This window comes from Tenebrio molitor, chromosome 3, assembly GCF_963966145.1.
Source record: "Tenebrio molitor chromosome 3, icTenMoli1.1, whole genome shotgun sequence".
NCBI lineage: Eukaryota > Metazoa > Arthropoda > Insecta > Coleoptera > Tenebrionidae > Tenebrio > Tenebrio molitor.
The window spans coordinates 14,874,845-14,900,577 of record NC_091048.1 but is presented as its reverse complement, the minus strand read 5'-3'; the positions used below and the strand labels follow the sequence as shown (position 1 = coordinate 14,900,577).

The following is a 25,733-nucleotide window of genomic DNA, read 5'->3' as shown; positions in this document are numbered from 1 at the left end:
CCCCATTTTGTTAGGTCCAAAATAATGGGGATAAATTAACCCCTATCCACACCCATTCGACGCTGGTGGCCACAAAAATACGTACCTACTCAGGAATTAATTGTTGGTGTTTGTAAGTATGACAGTATCTAAGCAACATAGGTACCTGAATCGTTTATGACAAATCTCAAATCTGACAAACTAAATCAAATTAATGACATTTATTGAAAACGCTGTACCTACACTGTGTGCGTTAATTCACCAGCTTATTTAGGTACAAAAGCTGATTTTGTAGACTGAGATGAATGAGTAATAAATAAAGTGGTGTTCCTCAATGTGTAAATAAATGTAGAGGTAGTGTGTGCAAAATTGTGGAAGAACTGTGTAACAAGAGTATCGTCTTAATTGTGGTTAAATAATCAAAATAATGTATTGAATAAATTTATTTACACTTTACATATTCGTACTTTCAACTCTAACTGAGAATATCTACTAACTAATGAAAGGTAAACTAGACTAGAACAATTATTTTATAATAAAAGTTCTGTGTGCCTACCGTTGGCATTTAAGCACATTTGAGTACGCTGGTATACTTCGTCCAGCGAGAGATTGTGAGATTTTAAATTCTATTAAGTTAACCCAACACTACAAAATGCGCTAGAATATAAATTAGATCATAATTTCAGGGCAAAAATGTTACTGCTTGAAGAACATATTTCAAATTTTACGTGCGCTAGATACTACTCTCTCTACGTAGAATTTAGGGATCTTCATGTCAATCAATCTCTCGCTGGACAGACTATACCAATTTTAATAAACAGAATTCAGCATTTCTGGGTTTTTACGAATCTGGTTCGCGGCGTCTGTTACGCGTTTCTGGAGTTGGCCTCCTGTATTTATTTCAACTTCGTATACCAAATCTTTCGTGTGGTCCCAAAAATTAAAATCCAGAGGGGTTAAATGGAGGATCGGGGACGCCATCGTATTGGAATCAGTCAGAACCAACCTCACATAAATGGGGATGTAGCTCCACAAAAGTACAACGGGACGGAAGGACTCCTTCAGGAAAACGCTCGCCGTATGGTCGCCTTGCCGGTCTTGAATTACCACGTGTTTCGCCATAGAGTAAATGCAAATCGGCGTATTCTTGTTTTGTGAATTTCATAACCTTTTGAAGGATTCGAAAATTTAAAATTAAACTTGACAAATGTCATAGGTGTTGCAGGTACCGTTGCTAAAGAAATTGCAGCCAAGTAACCAGAATTACCTTTTTAAAACCGATTAACTCATTAGCGTACAGCAAATTTTGACCAAATTTTCAATTATTTTTATCTCGAAAACGAAAAGACTTTTATTAGAAACTTTTTTTGTGTGTGAGTTCTACTCATCGTCACCTATTACTGGATTTCTTTTGGCAGGTTATATCGGGACCACCTGTATTTTGATTTCAAATTTTGAAATAGCTATTTGTGCAATAAGTTAGGAAAAGTGATTTTTTCCCGTACGAGATGCGGGATTTTTAATCGAGACGAAGTCGAGATTAAAAACGCGTCCAGTTTTTACGTTACGCATCCCAGGAAACGACCAAAATTGAACTTTTAGTGTTGAAATATTATTTCCGCCCTTAGTAGGAAATTTTTCACTTTTCCTAACTCAAATTAGTATTACAATGTTGAAGTTTTCCAAACTCTAGTAGAAAAATAATTATAACTGAATCCACGATGGCTCTTACTCCTGGCTCTTTGACGTCAAAGCAAAAAATCTTTGTCAATTCGAAACATTTGTTTTTACAAGAACAACGAAAAGACTGACATGATCCGCATTTATGGAGTGTGGAAAGAATTCTGTCGCCGTTTGGGATGTTTACAAGCCGATGGTAAACGCCTCGAACAACGTTTACATTGACTTAACTTGTTAATTTATTTGTCGAATTTTGGTTAAATACAGGTTATCTGCCAATCTGACATTTCTAACAAATCTATCCAACTTACTTTGATTTATAATTTAAAAGAAATAACACATTGATTTAGTTAGTAGTCACTGTCATTGTATTGCTGGATGCGGCAAAATAAAAATGCAGAAATACCCTCTCGTGAATAACCCTGTACACAGGTCGTGCAAAAATTCATTTTTGTAATGACGAACTAGGTGGAACTTTTTTTTTGTTAGATTTTTTTACAAAATAAATAAAAATTGGACAGTTGGCAAAGATTTAAATTGTCATATTTCATATTATTGTTGCTGCCACTTGTGTTGCTTCGTCTACTTGCTCTACTCCGTTTTGGAAATTCATTAATTGTGGCAGTGCCACGGAGTAGAGCAAGCAGACGAAGCAACACATTTTAAAGACTTTTGACAAAATAAAAGAAATTACTCATGGAGATAATGGAAACGTAATGAAAAAGTACAAAATTGTAGAAGCAAATGACGTGACCCATAACCTAACTTTTTTTAAACACAAATTCGTGGTAAAAAGGTGTGTTCACGAGACAAATTAGTAAAGTCCGTTTTTTTTATAATCAATTGTCCAAGTGTTGTCAGGTTGGCAGAAAATTCGAAACAGTAAATGTTTTAAATCACGTTTGGAACATTGACTTTTGAAATTGTTACCGATTGTGCGATTGTCACATTTGACAATTTAAATTTAAATTAAATACATATAATACATTCATTTTTGTTTTAGACCAGAGTAGGCTATTTTAATTTTTTTAAATGTTGGTATCGGGGCTATATCAAAATAACAAAATCAAAATTGTTCGAACTGCCAGTGTCAAATTTGACATTATTATTAAGTATTAAGGTAAATTAGTTTTAAATTTGTGCAATATTTACATTTATCACTAAATACCTACACACATTATTGAGTCCTCGAAACTATGTAGTTAATTGGAAAATGATAATGCTTGGCTACATGGTCATGAATTTTGACATACAACCATACAACTCGCCAAATTTCCATAGCCTACTCTGGTCTAAAACAAAAGTGAATGCACTGTATCTCACACTCATAAACATATGCAATATAACCTCAATTATGATCTAGAGGAAATCTAGGGTGAAATTGAGATAGAACTGGACCAAATGTCAATGATTTTTAATACACAGTTTGGTCTTTTTCTGTATTTTGACACTGACAATTGATTATTAAAAAAAACGGACTATAAATTTAGTAACTTTAGTTCGTCATTACAAAAATGAAACTATAACTAAATGAAAAAACTATACCGTATGTCCCCGGACTTTGATTTTACGCAAAAACTTCAGAGGAATAACATTTTTTGCTTCATTTGAAACCCCGATTTCCGTTATTATAATCTCAGTAGTTATTGATATACTGCATACTTAAATTAACATTTTCTGTTAAAATTTGGACTTAGAATTAATTTTTATGTTATACATTTTATTATTATTATTATTATTATTGGTAACGGCTAACAGGCTAGACGCCCAATTAGAAGCCCTGCCAAAAAAAAACGATACAAAAAACACAATCACAACATTCACAACACAACAACCATTACACAGAGAGCATCCCAACACTCAAGCTACAACTACCGAGCACTGGTCTGAGTAGGATCGTCCTGGTTCACGAGGAGATGGAGAAGAATCTTTTGATTTGCGATATGGTACAACAAAAAATATCTATGTGGGCCTCGACACTCTGGTAATTGCGCATTCGGGTGACAGGTGACTTGAGCCCGATGTTGCCGCTGACTGAAGTAGAAAGCACTCCTTGCCCTAGAACCCGAGCGGACAACCCTCAAACTGATCCGCTCTAGAACGAGAGGACAGAGGGCAGCCCTCTGAACAATTTGAACAAAAAGATCACCGAATGCTCCATGCGTCTATCAAGCAGAGACTGCAGACCAGCCTCACCTAGCAGAAGACTTTGCGGACACCCACGAGGCAGATATGCACCATTCAACGTGAAGACTGCATTCTTCAGGAATCTGCGCTATACTCGCCCCAGAAGAGAAGAGTTGAACATCATATATCGGCGACCATACAAGGGAAGCATACTCGAGGCGGGATCTCACATAGGTGATGTACAGAACCTTCAAGGTCGCGACATCAGAGAATTCCCTGCCAGCACACAAAACAAAAGCCAGTGCCCTGAAGGCAGTTCCCGTAATGGTTCGAATGTGCTCGCCGAAGGATAGTTTGGAGTCGAAGATGACACCCAGATCTCTAATTGACTCACCTCTTGATAAAATGGAGCCGTTGACTTATTGTCAAATAGGAGAGGCTTGGTCTTCCTTGTAAATGTGACTATGCTACACTTAAGATGGGTGAGAACAAGGTTATTTAACTTGCACCTTCTAGAGACTTCTTCAATACACCCCTGAAGTCGAAGAGCATCATCAACCGAGTCTATCATAAGGTAAATCTTCATGTCATCAGCAAACAAGAGGTGCGGTACGTCCAGATCATCTACCAGATCGTTTATGAAGATATTAAAAAACAGCGGACCCAAAACCGAACCCTGCGGAACACCGGACTCCTCCTTAAAAGATTTAGATTCATACCCATTCACTCTCACGTACATAAATCTATCGCTTAAATAAGACCTTATTAGCTCCACAAGACTGTCCGAAAAACCGAATGACTCCAATTTGATCAACAAAAAACCATGATCGATCCTGTCGAAGCCCTTCAAGAAATCGGTGTAAACTAGGTACATCAACTTGGATATATCTAGTGCATCAGATAAATACTGAGTGACCGACGCGACGCTTAGTGAAGCCATGCTGATTGTAAAATAGCTTGTGGAGTGAGAAATTACACAGGACATACTCAAAGACCTTCGCAAAGTTACTAATCAAAGCAATAGGTCTATAGTTGGTAATCTCCGTTCTGTCATCCTTTTTGTGGATGGAGCGCACTGCCGAAGTCTTCCATCTCGTAGGGTAACAACTAGTTTTTAGTATTAAGTTGAATATAAAACACAAAGGGTCGGCGAAGACTGCCGCACAATTCCTTATCACAAGGCCCGGTACCTCATCAGGTCCACTAGTCATATTAGTGCTTATTCACAATGGACATAAGCTTGACATAAGGCATAAGAAATTCATGATACATGCAGTGGATATACTATTAATTTTTACGTAACTTATGAGAAGTGACCTCAGTGAACATTATTGTTGTGTACAAAAAGGCATGAAGAATCATGTTCGAGTGATATGGACACATAAATTATTTTCCAATTGGCCAAATTTACAAATTATTCTTAGGTATCTCTTATGTATTTCTTATGTCTTATGTGCATTGTGAATAAGCACTTAGGTTTAAGACATTTTATGGCTTTAAGTACATCATTTTATTACAATTGGCCTCGTTTTTTGACAAACAACTTATTACTTTTTTTCAAAATGTTGTCTTTAGAACAAATAATTTATTTAATCCAATGTGGGACCGGTTTTCGTCACATAATTACAAAACTTAATGAAAAATTTCCCAACACTTATGGGTGTTCAGAAGCTTAAACTTCGAAGTAGAGTTGAATTATGTGAAGAAAACGGCGGAGAGTTAATAGAATAATTTTATATTCAACTAGCTGACCCGACAGACGTTGTCTTGTCCAAATTTCAATACCTAAATTTTTTTGTGAATTTGTGAAAAGCTATTGGAAATGTGCAAAGTAAAAATGAGGAATTTTACATGGGAGATGAATTCTATCGGCAGTATTCCAAACTGCTGAAATGCTGGAAATGTGTGATGTGCCTGGAATTGGGAGTTGGAACCATGCGGTTTTGTCTATGAACTGTCAAAGAAATGTCATCTCTATTTTACCCACACAGTTGCCACATTAATTTTCGTACATAGTTGCCAGATTTATCCACAATTATTTAGAATCACCCAATATTTACATTTCGATTTCGATTGCAAAGATCGATGTTCAAGTAAACAATCCGACTGGTTTGATTCCCAATTTCACAATCAGCTGTCAAATGATATTTGTGCATCTAGACAAATAAATTGGAATAGAAATAAAACAACTATATGTACAATGAGGGACATGGAATCCTGGACAGTCTGTTATTGTCATTTCAAAAATGTAAATGCACCTTTATCGTCATTATAATTGATATTTTCAAAAAAACTGTCAACTTGGTTATGAGTAGCTAAGGTATGGTTTAGAAATTTTGACAACTGAATGACACATCGGCCCAGTTTTCCGTGTCCCCAATAGTACTACATTTGTTGGACAGATCGCGAAACAACACAAAAGTAAAAGCAAATGTAATTTTATTTTACTTTGCTGGATTGCGTTTTTCCAGATTTTTCTCCAAATCTTCCAGATTTTTTTTTCAATTGAAAACAAAAAAAAGCATCAACCAAATATGTAGCTCCAATTGTCAGTTATGATCGAGAGGGCATACAAAAATTATAATTTTTGAAATTTGTCCGAATTTTCCGACTTTCCTTTGTAATTGTCCCGAATTTTTTTTTTCCGAAAACTTATCCAAAACCCTAACAAACAAAACCAAAAAAGAATTACGCATAGTCATCGTTCGAATCCTGAGTTATGGTCTTGAGTTCATACAAAAAAGCACTTTCAGTTTTCCCCGAATTTTTTTAATTTAGTTTTTCCAGATTTTTCTCCAAATCTTCCAGATTTTTTTTCTATTGAAAACATTCAATTGAGTTATTTCCATCTCGGGGCATATCGAACAAAAAAAAAAAGAATAAATGAAATATGTATGTCGTTCTTATCGTCAGTTACGATCGAGAATGCATACAAATATTATAATTTTTGCAGTTTGCCCGAGTTTTTCAAATTTCCTTCGTAGTAATTGTCGCGATTTTTTTTCCTGAAAACTTTTTCACGACTTTAACGAACAAAACAAAAAAACAATTATGCATATCCATCACTAAAAAGCACTTTCAGTTTTTCCCGAATTTTCCAATTTTCCCCGCAACTTTTCCAGTTTTTCTTTACATAAAAACCTCATACGGATTATTATGAACATTAAAAAAAAAATTAGCAAAATCGTTCCAGCCGTTCCCATAAAAAAAGCACTTTCAGTTTTTCCCGAATTTTCCAATTTTCCGGGCAACTTTTCCAATTTTGCTTTGCATAAAAACCTCATACGGATTATTACGAACATTAAAAAAAAAAATAGTCAAATCGTTCCAGCCGTTCCCACAGAAAAAAGCACTTTCAGTTGTTCCCGAATTTTTTTCCGGGCAACTTTTCCGATTTTTTTTTTCTTTTTAAACCACCCCTGAATTAAAGCGAACAAAAGAAAAAAATAAATATTCAAATCGGTCAAGCCGTTTTTGAGTTTTAGCGAGACTAACGAACGGCGATTCATTTTTATATACAGGATCTATCAGAAATGGCGACCCAAAATAATACGGTGAAATCGTCATCTTCTGGGAATAATAGGAAAAATATTTAAAAAAATCCATCCTCATTGGATTTTAAAATAAGAACGTTTTTAATTGACCTTAAAAAATTATACGCTGCGATCAATTAAAAAATAAATCGAGTCGGCGTGTTACCTATGGCAACCCATGCTATAGCATAGGCTCCAAAGCAAACTCGATTTATTTTTTAAATGATCGCTCGGTATTAGTAACTATCGAAACAATAATGCTTACTTCTTCAAAATATTTTGATATGCTTGTCTTATATGGACAGTGTGATGACACTGATAAGAGTGCCACAGTTGCTGCTCAGAAGTACGCAGTCCGTTTTCCCAATAGGGAACATCCCAGCAGAAATACAGGGTGAGCAACAATAACTGATTCAGTTGGCAAAAAATAATTTTACATAAAATTTTCAAGACTGTGAATTGTACCTATTTCGGTTTGTTTTATTGACGTTATTGACAGCTGGTATACATTTCAAATTTAAAAGTCTTGGTTTTTGTAATTTTTTATTAATAAAATGGTTTTCTCGTTGGAACATGACATAAAAGTCACCAAAAATCACCAGAATGTATTGCCAACTCAATCAGTACTTGTTGCTCACACGGTACTATAACCTAAAAACGTCTGTCATTGCACAAACAATGCGGATACCCAACAATGCATAATGCAACATTTGAAATGCATCCATAGTTACAAATAAAGCAGGAAAACTAATTTATAGGTAACTTAACATCAACAACAGGATTGGTCAGTTTAAATTGCCTCTTTCCTAATCACTATTTAAGATAGATTTTTTTGAACATTTTTCCTATTATTCCCAGAAGATGATGAATTCACCGTATTATTTTGGTCCGCCAGTTCAGAGACCCTGTATATAGATATAGATTTTATATTTTTTATTAATTAAAACCTCGTTCTATTTCATTTGACTTTTAAAACTTCTTGAATGTTTTGTCGGTAAATCTGACATTCATATTTCCAAAATTGACACAACAATCAAAGGTTATAAATACATAAAGGTCATTTTAGAATGTATGCCACCACGATGACACTATCTAGCGTCCAAAATTTATTGATTGGTACCGTATGTACAACATCAGTTATTCACTAAATGTAACAAAAATTATCAAAACGTGAATAGCAAACGGTTACAACTTACAGCTGTTTACTTTTTAACACTGAACGGTCATCTTGCGTTATTTTTTGATTTTGACATCATGACATCTGACATCTAGGTATATTCACGCCGTGGACACGCCCACGCGGCTCGTAATAGACCATAGGAGAAGCGGTTAAATACTGGGTAACAATTTCGTTATTTCGCTTTTTTAGTGGCTTTTCTTTAATTTAATAGGAATAATTTAATTGTGACATATTTCGTGTAATTGATAAATAAATCGTAACGAATAAGTACTTCAAATGACCTTAGATTTGACTCGGTCGAGCCGCCTATGGGACTTGAAGTACTTCTACTCCGCTCAAAAAAAAAACCCTTTAACACTGTGCTTTAACCGTCTCTATGGATGTACACGATGGCGCTATTTTCGACCGCTTGAAGATAAAAACATTTTTTTTAACTAACAGTTTTGCACTGAAAATCCATCTAATACGGCACAACGAAAAAAGTATCATTTTAGAGAGCTCAGGAGTGCATTTTTTTTGTTCGTCAGATTAAGAGACAAGGGCCAGTTTACAGAAGCGAAATTAAGTTAATCGTAATCAAATGCGAGATTAACTGAACACGTGATCAGATTGAACCAATCGAAATTTCGGATTCATGAGTGAATCTCGCATTAAAATTTAATTCGAATTAAATATTTGATTCTCTTTCTATAAACTGGCCCTTAATGTATAATTTGCAATTTTCAAATCCCCATCAAATCGCTGAAGGTAAATATCTTATTTGTAAGAGAGTAGAATATTTTTGTTTTATTCCATCAAATGTACTTAATAGCATACTACAGAGATATAATTATAATGCATGGAGCATTCGGTGAGCTTTTTGTTCAAATTGTTCAGAGGGCTGCAGGAATGTCCTCTCGTTCTGGAGCGGATCAGTTTGAGGGTTAGCCGCTCGGGTTCTAGGGTAAGGAGTGTTTTCTACATCGGTCAGCGCCACACGGACATCGGGCTCAGGTCATCTGTATTACTCGAATGCTGTGCAATTATCAGAGTGTCGAAATCCACATCGATGTGTTTTGTTGCAGTATATTCTGTACGAGTATATCGCAAATAAGGGAATGCTTCTCCAGCTCTTTGTGAACCAGGATGATCCTGCTCAAGCTCAAACGCGTACTCGGTGGTTGTAGTTTGGGTGTTGGGATGCTCTGTGTACAGAGCGCCCAGAAATGTGGTAGCAAGTTTTTCGATTGGTCCCGCAAGATGACACTTTTTTACAGAGACCTTTTTTATGCATGGCAACGCCGCTATCTAAATTGAGATAAATAAATGTCAAGAATTGTCAAACGTAAAACATTCAAATTTAAATTTTATGGAAAATGTTAAAATTGACCACCATTATGCTCAATGCATAACTGAACCATTCGAGCAACATCTCCACAAATCGGGGGTAAAAATTGTTCGGAAAACCTTCTTAACATATTCTTTTGAGAAAATTCAAAAATTGAATGTTGCAGGATTGAACAAATTTGGCTTTCGAAAGTGCCATCTTGTGACACTTTGTGTAAAAGTTGCTACCACATTTCTGGGATTCTGGGCGCTCTGTATAATGGTTGTTGTGTTGTGATTGTGTTTTGTGTATCATTTTCTTTTTGGCACAGCTTGTAATTGAGCGTCTAGCCTGTTCGCCGTCAATAATAAACCTGAACCCTCCACCACCCGGCGGCACAGCAATTTTGCCGGAGTACATACACTATTACGGATATTACTATCAAGTAATAGTGCAGTGCTTATCAACATAATTACCGGCGTCTCGCCTCCGCATTTTGACTTTGTTGTGTATTATGTTCTGTGTCAATGTTAAGGAATTTCCTCACGATATGACATGAGTATCATAATATACCTTTTTGAATTTCAACTACCAATGTGTTCCCTAAATCCAGAATTTTTAAAAAGAGATTGCGGTACTATTCCCGTTGCTGAAATTATTAGTGGTAAAATAGAATTTTTTTCTAAACTCCAAAGATTTCTCATAGCAACGGAGAGCTCTAAATATTTATTAATTTTTGTGTTATATGTCTGTGTTATATTATGTGAATTTGGAACAGCTATATCTAAAAGATATGCTTGCTTTTGTTGTTTATTTAAAACTAGCTGACCCGGCGAACTTCGTACCGCCTCAGAGTCAATAAATGTTGTGTTAACTTATTAGCTGAATTGAATGAAGTTTTTTTATTAAGATAAAATGAATAATCAAAATGAATTGAAATTTAATGATTTAATGCTTACACATAACGGGTGTTTTTTAAAATTTGGCGTCGAAGTAGGCGTTGAAGTGTCGATTGTGAACGCACTATACAGGTTACGGATCGCGGATCAGCTGTTTCAATCTTACGCTTTTACATGAGTGGTGCGATCTCAATCGACTCTCCAACGCCTACTTCGACGCCAAATTTAAAAAAACACCCTTTATTTAAATTTAATGCTAAGCACTACGCCCTCTGACGGAGATTATTGATATTCACGTCACGTGATGTGCAAATGTGATTAACGATATAGTACCTTAATTAACTCCCATAAATTTACGATAATTCATTGATGAGTACTGAAAAATTAAGTTTTTTCGGTAAATTCATTTGCAAGAAGTCAGAGTATAATGAGTAGTAGAGCAAATTGCTGTCTCCCGAGTTGTAACTATGCAGTGAATTTTTTATCAATGAACCATAGGGATTGACATGGTGTAAACTTTATTTCATGTCCGAAAAATAATTTTGAAATTAGCAATAGAAACACCATTGACGCGAAATAAAGTTTATACTTTATACCATGTAAATCTCTATGATTCATTGATAAAAAAAAATCACTGTATAAAAATAATCCGGAATTAACAATCACCATAAACGGATTGAATATTTTAATGAGTTTGGTTGGGATGCAGTCAACATCTGACGGGAAGAAAATGTGGAAAATTAAATTAAAAATTGGAAAGAGAATTACTAAGCATATGCGTGTTTGTTGGAAACATTTTGTAGATGAAGATTTTGTTCCACTGGTTTGTTGGTTTGATGGTTTCGACACACTGTTCATTTGTTTTTGTTTGATAGTTTCGAGGTTAGGTATGCCGCACAGCAATAAATGTTCAACCCTAAAACAGCTTCCCCCGCGAAGTAGCATTACTTGGGGTAGCATTTAAATAATTACAGACAGTTGACGTACTTAAATGCATTATTAGTTAGATACAGGTGCGATACACTGAATAAGTGAATAAGCCCATTTCTAGCGTTAGCCAGGACATAGCAGCGGGTATGTTCCTGCACGGATGTTGGCCTTGTAGGGTCCTTTGATGGTTGATATGAACGCGAGATTTCAAAAAAAAAACACAAACAAAATTGCAAGGGGACAAATCCGGCGAGCGGGCTCTCTACTACAAATTGCCCCTTATTGAGGTGAGACTCCAGTTCTTCGTCTTGTCGCACTCCCGGTTTGTCTGAAATCATGGTTTGAACGTAGTGACCCATGTAACAATTGATTTCTGGTTCGGGACACGACCCAACATTGAAGCAATTTCGGAAGGGTTGCGATCACAAAAAATCAGTTTGAAAAGTAGACCTCGACGACAAACGCAGGCTTTCCACTCTTCCAACGCATGATGGCAGCTGACAGGGATAGGGAACAAATCTTGAAAACCACGGCTTCCGAATGAGACCACTCCCGTCCCATTACGACCCCTACAGTCTGAATAGCGCGCATTTCAAAAAAGGAAGTTATGTTGTCGCACCCTGTACAATGCAAAAGTACGTGTTGTTGATCACCATTGATCACACTTGGTGTTAAAACTCAGCTGACGTTAAATCTCAATTAAGTTCAAATTGTCGATGCGCGCACAATGACAGATTGTGACAGATGACATAACCTTTCAAAATGAATTTTCTTCATAATTTTTTTTCGTTAGTTATTCGATGTTTTAATAGTTATTCTGCTAATCGGGGAGGAGACAAATCCAACAATATAAAGATCATAAAAATCTGTCCAGCCGTTCTTGAATTATAAATGGCGTAACTAACCCGACTTTGTTTTATATATACAGTGCCTTTTTTTTAACGCTGGCCATAGGGATTTACATGACAAAAACTTTGGATCGTGTTAATAAGCTTTTTAGCAGGAATTTTTAAGTCAAATTTTGCAGAATATTAGATTAATATTTTATACATCAATTTAAGTTTATTTTATACTAAAGAATAAAATAATTACGGAATTAATTAAAAAAAACTACTTTTAATTTATTACATTATTTCTTGCCCAGAAGGTTTTATAATTGTTAGACAGTTACAAAATTTTTATGATCGTCTTGGTTAGTTTAGTGTCTTACAGCCTATGGAAGACAGTTTGAACAATTTATGAAATGAAAATTCAAAAATAATTAAATTACATAGTTTAAAATTGTTGAAGTAGAATTTTATTTATTTTGATGTAATTATAATGTCCTATGTTTTATGTTTATGAAATAAAATTGCCCATTTTTCAAAATCTCTCCCATTCAATCATTTCTTTATTTGAAAAGGTGTCCATTGAAAATTATTACTGTTTGACGCTTGTTGAGTTTACATTAGGTACGTCAGCCTACTTGGCAAGCCACGTAGTAAATTTAATAAACTTATTTTTGCTCTAACTCCGTGATTATTTTGTTTTGTGCGATGGGCCGAACTGAAATTGATTTATAAAATACTAATCTAATATCCTACCAAATTTCACTTAAAAATTCGTACTAAAAAGCTCATTAACACACCCTAAACTTTTTAGCATGTAAATCCCTATGGCCAGCGTTAAAAAAAAGGCACTGTATAGATAATAATGTCTGGTCTGTTATGCTTAATATGAATGTCAATTAAAATTGTTCGATCAAAATATAATTTATAATTATCATTTTCCAAACAACTTTCTGGTGTATAACTATAATGTGATTGTGTATTCTTTAATAAATTGAATTTAACAGCTAAATTCATGTGTATAATTTTAGCGAATATATCATGACGTTTCTTATATTCGCTTTGAGCCAAAACGGTGCAAGAAGAAATTATGTGTTCAATTGTTTCCCCTTCAGTTCCGCAAATCCTACATTTATCAATTATCGATTGCAAACCGCATATGTGTTTTTTATAATTTCTTGTATTTATAACACGATCTTGTATTGGAAATATAAAACCCTCCGTCTCAGGGTGAATATTTTAATAATAGTTATTATTATTATCACATATTTATTAATATCATAATACTACAGGTCACTATCACTATAAATGATTGTAGTCCAAATTGGCGTAAAAGCTGAATGTAAAATTTATGGTTGCCGATCCATATAAAAAATGATGAATAAGCGAATACACACAGTTCACACACAGGAGTTAAGTTGGTTGCAAAACAACTCAATATTCTTAGATTCAATCATTAATTTAGAAAGAAATAAATCCATACCCTAGAACAGAACTGAGTCACAAAACATAAATTTTACAGAAGAGCCGTGTAATGATCTGAATATATTACTTTCCGCCAAATATTCGAACCCGCGCAAACTGAAACAAACTGATATTTGTGCCATTTAAAGCGGTTTTATTTTATCGTTATTTAACTTTGCGCTTTTTTCTCTTTTATTTGATCATTGTTTAATGTTGCGCTTTGTGTTGTTTTATTTTATCATTGTTTAATGTTGCACTTTGTTTTGTTGAATTTTATCATCGTTTAATGTTACGCTTTGTTCTATTGAATTAAACTTGGGTTTTCTTTGTGTTGTTGCTAAGCATCGCTAGATTTCGGATGAGTTAAAGTTAAAATGTTGTAAGTGCGACACTATGGGAGTTAGGTGACATTCAGGAAGTCGTGGGGTTATCTAGTACATTTCTGTGGAGGCCACGGTTAATTAGGGCCGTTAGCGGAGGCGGACCTAAGCCCTGCTCGATGCGGCTCTGGAATGTTGACGCGAAGCTCCGTCGCGGTTCTAGGGACCTCGTGATTTGTCAGTAAACGGTTGGTTGGGGAAGGCGGACCTAAGCCTTGCTCGATGCGGCTCTGGAATGCTCATCGTACAGCCCCGAACGCTTCTGTCACTCTTTCTAGAACTAGAAACGTCGCTGATCTCAAGCCGATTCAGATTATTCTTCTGAGTCCGCTCGCGGGCGAGATTTTGTTACTTCCAGCTCTAAGCTCCTGTCGGCGTACCTTGACCGCGTAGTTACTTGGAATTGTCATAACTAATTGTAAAATATGAGTAATACCTGGGATACGGTTTTGGAGAGGGTTTTTATCCGTCCCTGTCTGTGATAACTGCATTATAAATTTGTTACTTGTGTTTTTTTTTGCAACCTTTAACTTGTCATTTTTGTTGTCATTTACCCGTTCTGTTTATGACCTCAGCTAGTTAATTTTCTTTACTTTCTTATACTTGGCCCCCATTAATTTTGGTTTCATTTCATTTGTTCGCCGAAAATCAACGTTATCACAGGCATTTTTCAATAAAAGGTATTTTACGTCCCTCACATGTGTATTTTATTTTGCGGCACTCTTCCCTCTTGGCACTTGAACCCTCATCGTTTGCATTCCGAACCTATTCCGCCAAAAGAAAATCACAACGTAGGGCCCTCTCCGCTTCGATGACGATCACGACCACATTTGCAACATAAATAACGAATACGATAATCGCTGGCAATGCTAAACAAAAAAATGGCGGGTTGAGTGCCGTTAGAAAATGTTAGCGAAAGAAAAACAAAATGGACGCACGCGATTCGGACGACGGCTGCTAATTTTCGAAATTAACGGATTGCCTGAAAAATGAACCTCCCGGGAGAAACTTAGGGTTAACGCTTAAAATTTACAAATGGGCGCTTCTGGAAAGAAACAGCATGCAACAAAATGTCCTGGTCCCAAAAAGAAAACAACAGACGTGGGATAAATTACCCGGGGTGGATTAAAACGTCGGATCCCTCACGGGACACAAAATATCTACTCGGGATGGTAGTGTAATTGATTCAGATTTAACTTACAAATTTTGAAATATGGATCGCTCTTCGCACAGTGTGTTCGTTTCGAAAAACCAAAAAGAATTGAACCTACGCGCGCGAGCGCCTCTTCACCCCCGCTCTATTTCCGCTCTTCCCAGGATTGCCAACCCCATCCCTTAGTTCCTAGCCTAGCCGCTAGTACCTTCACATTTGGCGTGCTATTGTGGCGGTACCCAAAGCGAAAAAATCGTTACGGTTGCCTTTTATGTAAACGTCAAATCCTGTCGGTACTTTATTAATCGACTGGCTTTGGCGGTACCGGGAATTTAAACTTAAATTTTAAACTAGGTCACTACAGCCGAAATAAAATGTTTTTTTTTTTTAGTTTTTTGTTAACGGTTTTGCTCCAAGAGCGGTGCGCACTTAATACTGTTCATAGAATGCTATTTTAGGCATATTTAATCCTAAGATCGCTTAAGCTACAGTGGCAGATTGAGCGTAAAATTTGAAACAAACCGAAAAATGAAACTTTTGGATTTAATAGAGTTTTGCTCTAAGGCACGGAAATAAAATTCTCATAACCGCACTTTTCACCTAAAAAATGACACTAAAAAAAAGACAGTTCACAGTGAGGCGGCAAAAATTTCATAACATGGGCATGGCTTGCTTCGAGTACAGTCATTTATAATGACTGTATAATGTTAATTTTATAGATACGACGCTGTGTAGTTTTAATTTTACCTCCTAGCAGGCGTTGAATAGTCGATCGTGTAAAACGTCAGATTCAAACAGCTGATCCGTGATCCGTAACCAGTATAGTGCGTTCACAATCGACACTTCAACGCCTACTACGAGGTGAAATTTAAAAAAACACACGAAATTATAATCTATTCCATCTTTAAAAAAACGATAGGTTGCCATGCTTTAATTTTGTTAAATTGGCAGTACTGAGGAAAGTAGTAGTTATATTTCATTTCATTTTGGTTGTAAATCTTTTGTAACTAAATTTGAAGTGCTATGTTGCAAGATGATTCTAAAACAAAAAGTAAATAAAGTTATCAATAAATGTCATTTTGACGTTTTTCCAATTTATTTTAAATTAGACAACACAAAATAATAATTTAAAGGGTTTATTATAAGTACATAATGCCGAAAGTTGTGTTTGTCGAGACAAAACGTAATGTGTGGAAGGGCTAGACACATTTTAAACGAGATAGGCCCGATCTAAGTAATGATGCGATTATTATTAACAGATTGATGGATACCTTCAAAGTGAGAACAATGAATTTGTATTCGATGAAATCCTGAACTGTATAATTATTTTTATAGGTGGAAAGATCTGTTATATATTGCATAATTACAAAAAAGGGTCTGGAGGATACTAGAACTACAAAAAGAGGAAAATCAGAAAAGTAGAACCATTTTTTAAAAGAGATCTGAACGAAATTATTGGTAGGCTAAACATTAGAAGATGATTGGGAATCTACTGATAAAGATAATTCTGAAGATACAATAATGGAGGAGGTTAAAGTGTAGATGTCTTTTAAAAAAAGTGATTCCATTTTGAAGAACTCATCCGTTTTCTGCTTGTTAAACTAAAGCAAGCGTTCTTGAAACTAATTCAACGACTAAAGCCTCCACCAGATGTTTACATTTTGATTTGTCTTTTTTTTCAATTGCTATTTTTAATAAAAAAATGCTGGGTTCTCTATTAATTTCTTGTAAATACAGTTTCAATCGATTCGCAAAAAAGCGGGACATAAGTATGGCAACACTGTGCCTTCAAAATTCCTAACCAAACTTTTATTCAGATATACAGGATGAAATCTGTCAGATTGTCATGGCCAAGCATCGTTTTTTTAAAGTTGGAATACATTATATGTATCAATACAAAAACATAAAAATGTTTTTTGAGAAAAATAGTTTGCGTTATTAGTGTTATTTTATTACACTACAGTAGCTTTTTCTGCAGCCTACGTAAGCATACATATAGGTACTATTAGGAGCAAAAAAAATCGGACATCACTGTCTTGACTTTTAATGTGAAATGAGTGAAATGACCATTATCTGTTGCTAACCGGCTAACCTTACTTTGAATTGATTGACGTTGATATTAAGTATTGTAGATAGGGTGCAAGAATGAGTATAAGTACCGGGTGATTTTAAATGATTGTGACTTTTTTTCTTAATTTGGGAACATTTTTCATAAATTATTTTGGCAAACTTGATAAAGTGCGTCTATCCATATTTTAAAACGACCTTTTGCTTCCTTTAGTGGTTTATTGCCCGCTAACAAAGATTGTCGTAAAAGTGGTGAGTAACCGATCCTCAATAATCCGCAGGTACCATCGAGAGTTTTTGTTACAGGGTAGATAAATAATCCCCTAGTAATGAGACCATCATAAACGACCCAAAATGTTAACTAGTGTTTAAAAAGTCGTTTCAAAATATCGATAGACGCACTTTACCTTAATCAACACATTGGCGTGCGAACGTCATTTTGACATTTTATGTATTAATAAATTGTGTCAAATAGGCGAGGATGCCTATGTTTATGTCAACTATCAAGTACTATCACATTAAAAAGCAGAATAACCAACAATAATATTACCAACCTATGAAAAAAAGTCACATTCATTTAAAATCACCCGGTATAAGGCATTCACGATCTTTTTGGAACCGAGTTGGCTATGACCATCTAGTGATTTTATTGGCAGTATCTCGGTGATAACTAAATTCCCTAAAGGAAACTGACACTTTTTGTGTTAGGTTAGGTTGTTTTCAGTTTAGGGTTATATTTTCTGAATAGGTACATTGTTGCCGGATCTCTTAAATCTGGTTTGTCTTTTTTAAATTAAATTGTTTCGGTCCCAAAAAGATCGCGAATGCCTAATAAGCACGTAGTGAATATTTATTTAATGCAAAGTCCAAATCAAAATTTACCTTTATCAAAAGAAAAGGGCACTTGGAAAAGGAAAATAGGAGTATAAAATAAATTTTTAAACGGTCAGAAATTTGATGTCCCACTTTTTATACTCCCAATAGTACATATACAGGGTGATTTTGAAAGTTGTGCAGATATTTTAATCACGAGCTACTGGCTTCATGTAGAACTCGGAAAAAATATTTAAAAAATTCTGTCAAAAAATAAAATGACATTTATTTTTTAAGCTACAATTTTTTTTAATTGCTTTTAGTTTTCTACGTTGACAAACAATCTCGTAGGCAAAATTTCGGCACATTTTAAAAATACACCCTGTATGTCATGTTTTATAAAATGTACGCCAATACGAAGTAACCTATAGGAAATATGCTTTAAAACAAGGAAACCGCTACCGCATTGGTGTACGTTTTATAAAATATGATATACAGGGTGTATTTTTAAAATGTGCCGAAATTTTACCTACGACGTTGTTTGACAACGTAGAAGATTAACAGCAATTAAAAAAAATTGTAGCTCAAAAAATAAATGTCATTTTATTTTTTAACACAGAATTTTTTAAACATTTTTTCCGAGTTCTACATGAAGCCAGTAGCTCGTCATTAAAATATCTGCCCAACTTTCAAAATCACCCTGTACAGGTACAATAGGTACAGTCGCGAGCAATAAATTTTGGTCGTCAAAGTCAGTCTTTGAGGCAATCGAAAATGCTCCATTGTAAAACGGTCGTATATATCATAACCTATCATCATGTTGTAGGTATGACATTAATTGTCATTTTTTTCTCATTTTTTTGAGACTTTGTTGACATGGGCATAATTAGGCAGGGAATTGTTTTAAATTTGTGACAATCTAACCAAATTTTCAAATGACTTTGACGACCAAAATTTATTGCTCGCGACAGTACTTAATGAAACTTGTTCGAACATATTTCTTAATAGTTATTTAATAAACTAGTTTGTTAATGAAGGCGATTAATAATCGAAACTGTTTAAAGCACGAACGAGTGTAGCGAGTGAGTGGCTTTAATAGTTGAGATTATGAATCGCCCATTAACAAAAGAGTTGATTACAAAATTTTTTCGTTGACCGCAAACTTTTTTTTTTGGTGACAAATTTTGAAATTAAAGCCAAATCAAAACCAATTTCATCTTTTTCTATAAAGATGAGACCTTATAAATACCTTCTTCTTTTGTTGTCCTCAGGGTAGGCCATTTTTAAATTTTTCAACACTTTCTATTCACTTTTCCACAAAGAGTGTCAGAAGACGTCAACTCCATTCACATTCAATTTCACGTAAAAATCACGATTGCTACGGAAACCTAGTTACCTTTGAAAAATATGACATGCGTATTATAACCAAAAATGTCGGTTTTTGCAAAAGTGAATTTGTAATTGTGCAGTTATGGAGCTATAAAATATAGAAAACCCTGCTGCACTACCTGCTGCAGTGTTGGTAAGTGCAAACAATGCATGTTCGAGGTTGTTTATACATCAAAATTTTATCAAAACGTCAAAATCGCAAAAATCGTTGATTAATGAAAAATAGTGTATTAATGAGGTCCATTAATACACTATAATTTAGACAAAAGAATTCATTAATATTGAAATTAACAAGCGGTCAACGGAAAATATATTTTTTATTAACATGAGGGTCATCATTTATCCTCGTTGACATAGAAGACGTTGTACGAGGATCTAACAAAAGTATCAGGCTTGTTTCTATATAACAATTTAACAAACAATCTGCATGCACGAGGCCCTGGACGTTCCAGAACTGTTATAATTTATGACATCAGGATTCGGATGGATTTCTTTAAAGATTTATTGATGTCAATGAAAATTCCGTTCTATGTTTTCACTTATAATTACACGAGAGCTTTTTTTTTGTCGAAGTAAACTTGACATTTCAATGAGAATTTTGTTGCCTGGCAATATAACGAAAAAAACTGCCTCTGAAAAAAAAAAATTTCTGGCAGTTTTTTGAGTTCAATTACCAGATAACAAAACTCGAATTATAAATGTCAAGTTTACTTCAACCCAAAAAAAAGCTTGAGTGTAATTCGGTAAGACAATTTAATGAATACGTAAATCACTATGATGCAGACCTACTAGAATCAGACGCTTTCAAAAGTTAGGTTCCGTTTTGTCGCTGGAAAAGTTAGGGCAAACTTTTTTCGCTGTCATAGTGACAAAAACACCGCTGCTTATGGAATTTTTAGTGTATGAATTAAATTGTCTGCAGAAAAAGTTGTGCCGACTGTTTTTTGAGAGAAAGTATTTTCATAAATTAACTTCGAAAATATGGGATGCTGCAGATTAAAAAACTCGTATCAGATTAGAATAATATGCAGTATCCACCTCACGAAAGTTGAGATTAATGTAACAATGTTATGTTTATTTTATTATGAACACGCTAACCATTAAACAGAGAAAAATCTAGAAAAGAAAAAAATGACAAAAATATGGCGAAGGTTTGCATGATCTATTTATTTCTGCCGCCAGTGTACTTTACAAACATTAGTAGCAGCAAAATTGTAGATAAGAGTTAAAGTGGAAACACTGTCTGTTTTATAGCTTCTATTAGTTGACTAATATCGCTTTTTTGTACCGCACAAATTTAACCCCAAATAAGCAAAAATGAAACAAGATTATTAATCTTTTTAATTGGAATATGGTTACATTATACAATTTCAATTATTCTCCTTAATTACATTTTTCTGAAAAAAAAAATCCATTAACAAAACAAACATAAACATTGGTTGTTTTTTCTGGTTTTTAAAGAATAATACAGCTTATGAAAATAACATTTTATGATTAAAAAGCTCCTAAAATCTTTTCATCTTTTTATGTTTTTATAATATAAAAATCTTTCAAAATTCAAGTACGAAAACAAAAGACAAATTTCAGTACGTCTATGTTTACTTGCGTAATATTTTTTTCTATTTTGCACCTTTAACACAGTCAAAAGTAGTGTAACACTCAAAAGGAGTTCTTTTCGATACTGGTTTCAGGAACATTTACTTAAATTTTTAATGTTGGTAGCGACTCACAGTGAGTAGTTGCTACTGCACTTCACGACACTTTAAATTCAAAACTTGCAATTGTTCATCTAGGTAGTTACCAGAAAAAATATTGTATTACACTCGTTTTATAAACCATTTTGTTGCACTTGTTTGCTTTAAAAAAAACGCGTGCGACAAAATGGTGCCTTATAAAACTCGTATAATAAATTACTATTAGCGAGCGTATTTGTCTAACAAAATTTTATAATGAAAAATAATGTCCATAAAATACAGAAGTATTGTAAGCTTTTCCCAGCTAAAATATAATTGGCAATTTAAAAGACAATATACATTTCCAGCATAAAAACAGAAATTTTATGCCGCCTACTTCTTAGTAGAAACAAAAATGTGAAATAACTGCTCACATTGAATTGATTTTTATGATATCAGGCGAGTGTTAATTATATAGCAATGAAATAATTCTGCCAAATTCGTTATTTAGAAATGAAATGATAATAATAACTAAGACGTTCAACGTAAAAAAAAATCTTAAATTGAAGTGTGAAGAATGGTGTAAAAAGGACGAAATAAAAAAGTAGACTCGTGATTTCCCCATTTATGTTATTATTTTCGGTAATCCGAACGTTTTCCGTCCTCGTTTGTGTAAATCTGAGAAAACACTATTGCTGTTTTTATGTGTCCTTTTTATAATAAAAAAATCCACTTTATTACAACCGCATCAAAAATATAATAAAATAAAAGGTAAAAATAAAGTATTTCTTTCAAGACAACACCCTCGCTTGGAAGTACTTTTACTACGTCATAAATTCTAATAATAAGTAGAGAGCGAACCACTTCAGTATCAAAACAATACTGAAGCTGAGATTTTATAACCCCTCTAATCCTCCTAAAAGCATTTCAACAGGGAAAGACTGCTTATTGTTCGACTGAATAAACATAATTAATGAATATCCAATTTATAGATGTTTTCTGTTTTATTTTCAGGTACGAACCTGGAAGACACAATGAAAAGAACTGCAGATACAATAAGAATACGGGTTACGTGATTTTTTCAGCCATGGGTTCTTTTTTTATACCAATGATGGTCATGCTTTACGTTTATGTGAGGATATCCTGCGTTGTAGCGCAAAGACACGACCAACTCGCACACATCGACACCCATTCTAGGGTAAGTAAAACTATAAAAGTCCTAACGAGTTTGTACAGTTGGGGAATTAAAATTTCGGGCACTATTGTCAATGTCATGATATAAACTCTAAAACAACCTTTACGTTAATAACCTTATTTTTTACTCTTGTCATGTTTTTGTCTTTTTGGCATTCAAAAATTGTCATTTGTGGCATAATAACGGGTAGGCAACATATCAAAGCGATGATTTAATTACACTCAGTGCAACTAACTGAAATCTCAAAATTCAAAATTGATTGGGTGACTGACACAGAAAAGTTTAATTTTTGAATGTCAGTCATGATGACAGTAGAAGGTGCTTTACAAAGATTTTGTTGAAGTGACAGAAAAATAGTGCCCGAAATTTTAATTCCGCAACTGTACAGACCTGTCAACCGATACGTACATTTGAGCAATTTAAACCATCTGCAACAATAACAGGGACATAACGAACAAAAGATGAGCCTCAAGTAAATTTTTTTCTTGCTTCAGTATTCACGAATATAATGGTCTGATAAAAGCGCAAAGATTATTTTACATCCCTAGATACGTCATAAACTTGAAGATTTATTGCCGTTTTTATTATACACTATTTTTAATATCTGGCGTGGGTGGTTTTACTGGCTTACTATGGTAGTGTACTTATCATTTCCTTTTACTTTTAGAAAATACTTTTCGTTTCTGCCAATTTAAGTTTTAATTATTGTAGACTAAATGATCATTTCATTTTTCGACTGTAGCATTTTGTGTTAAGTTGCAAGCATTTCATGTGTAATTTTAGAGAAAACGTTCCCAATTTGAAACGCGTACGTGTCTATTAAGTACATCTACGGAATGAAATTTCCAGCTACACCCCTGAAGCCGTACAAGTTGTAAAACTTCAAATTGTAAACGTTAAATATATTTATGAAAGCCATTGGCCAGATCTCGAACATATGATGTTGTTATCGTGGTCTGCGAACAGGATTTTATTAAATTGTGGATAATATTACCACGGAAATGTCTTTTACGATGCTTCTATAGCGACCAGGATTGGACCACAGGTCACTGCAACAATGTAACCCTCTTAATACTCAGTATAAACTTATTTCATCCACAAAGCAACGAATCATCTGGAAAATGTAATTATCTGTTTTATATTTAATGTCACACAATATTATTTTTTCCAGAAAAGTCAGAAACTCGTCATCAGCGTTAAAGAAGAGTCAGACATCGATAGAGTATCGTCAGAATGTGATGATCCGAATGTGCGATGTACCAGGTACTTTCGCCAAATAAGTGGTGCATGGTAAATGTTCTTTAGTTTATTTTCAGTACACTTTAGCCTAGATTAGATTATATGATCACAGGAATTTCTGAATGAGATTATAATTAATTTATCAATAAATAACGGAATGACTGTCGAGTTAAAACAAAAACAAAAAGAAACACCTATTTGATTTACCGTCACACTTTTAAAACAAAATAGAAAACCAAAACTTTTTGTGTCTTTTGATGCAGTAAAAAAAGGTTCGACATTTACCCAACAAGATTACAAAAATATTAATAATTATAATTATTATTATTATTATTAGACAGTTACAAGTTATATTTTGATAGAACAATTTTAACTGACATTCATATTAAGCATAACAGACCAGACATTATAATTTTAAATAAACAACAAAAGCAAGCATATCTTTTAGATATAGCTGTTCCAAATTCACATAATATAACACAGACATATAACACAAAAATTAATAAATATTTAGAGCTGTCCGTTGCTATGAGAAATCTTTGGTGTTTAGAAAAAATTTCGATTTTACCACTTGTAATTTCAGCAACGGGAATAGCACCGCAATCTCTTTATAAAAATTTAAAAATTCTGGATTTAGATAACACATTGGTAGTTGAAATTCAAAAAGGTATATTATTATACTCATGTCACATCGTGAGGAAGTTCCTTAACATTGACACAGAACATAATACACAACAAAGTCAAAATGCGGAGGCGAGACGCCGGTAATTATGTTGATAAGCACTGCACTATTACTTGATAGTAATATCCGTAATAGTGTATGTACTCCGGCAAAATTGCCGTGCCGCCGGGTGGAGGTGGGATAGTGTTATTAATATAGAGTACTATTGCGATCATTACATTTTGGACATCATTTTTCTGTCATATAAAAAAAATACTCATGCTTTATTCAAATTGTCACACGTGAATGATGAAATTGCTGTTAAATGAATTTATAATTTGTCAATATGAACGAGACAAAATATTAAGTTTATAGTTTTTATTTATTTATTTTCTATTTTTTATTAATTAAACCTCGTTCTAGTCCATTTGTCTGATTTTTAAAACTTCTTGAATGTTTTGTCGGTAAATCTGACACATTTTCAAAACTGACACAACAATCAAAATTAAGGTTATTATAGTTACATATTTATCTACGATCGTGTAGAAAGTAGGCACTTTTTGCACTAAAAATCGTTGTCAAAGTTGACGTTTAGTGAACTGACGGAATCGTGCTATAAAACTTTTAGTACACGCTTTTACAGAATGTCAGAATACAACACAATTTGTTGGAAACATTGTTTAGAAGTAGGTTGCTAAACGACGTGGTTCTCAAACGACTTTGGTTATTCATAAAATATTGAATCAATAATAATTATTTTATACAAATTTATGTTGAAAACTGTGCGATGATCTCAGGATCGTAGATTAAATGTTCTAAGACATACGTGTAAAAAGTTTTTTTGTTACACTCACATCCTTTAAAATACTATGCCAGCGAATAAATTTCGGACATCAAATTTGCTGTCATTTTGAAAAATGAAATGTAGTCTAGGCTTTATTGTCATAATTTCTGGTATATTAAAATTATTTTCTCAATACGTCAAAGTAACGTCAGATTGAGTGAATTTGAAAATGAATTTAACAAATCTAGAGTAATATATCTCATCCAGATGAGAGATATTACTGGTAGATCATGCAGGCAGGTTCAAGAAATGTTAGGTATAGGTACCAAAAAGCACTATTCACTGTGTCAAAGTGACAACTGTGAAAAATAGGGTTATTAATATTTAAAGAGTGTTTTACATCTAATGACAATGACATGAAACTGATGTCCGAAATTTATTTGCTGGCATAGTA

The 25,733-nt window shown here is 34.1% G+C and overlaps 1 pseudogene; it reads left to right on the top strand.

Moving 5' to 3' along the window:
• The window catches only part of LOC138125998 (probable G-protein coupled receptor No18), a 94,995-nt pseudogene that overhangs the window by 62,729 nt on the left and 6,533 nt on the right, over positions 1 to 25,733 (top strand).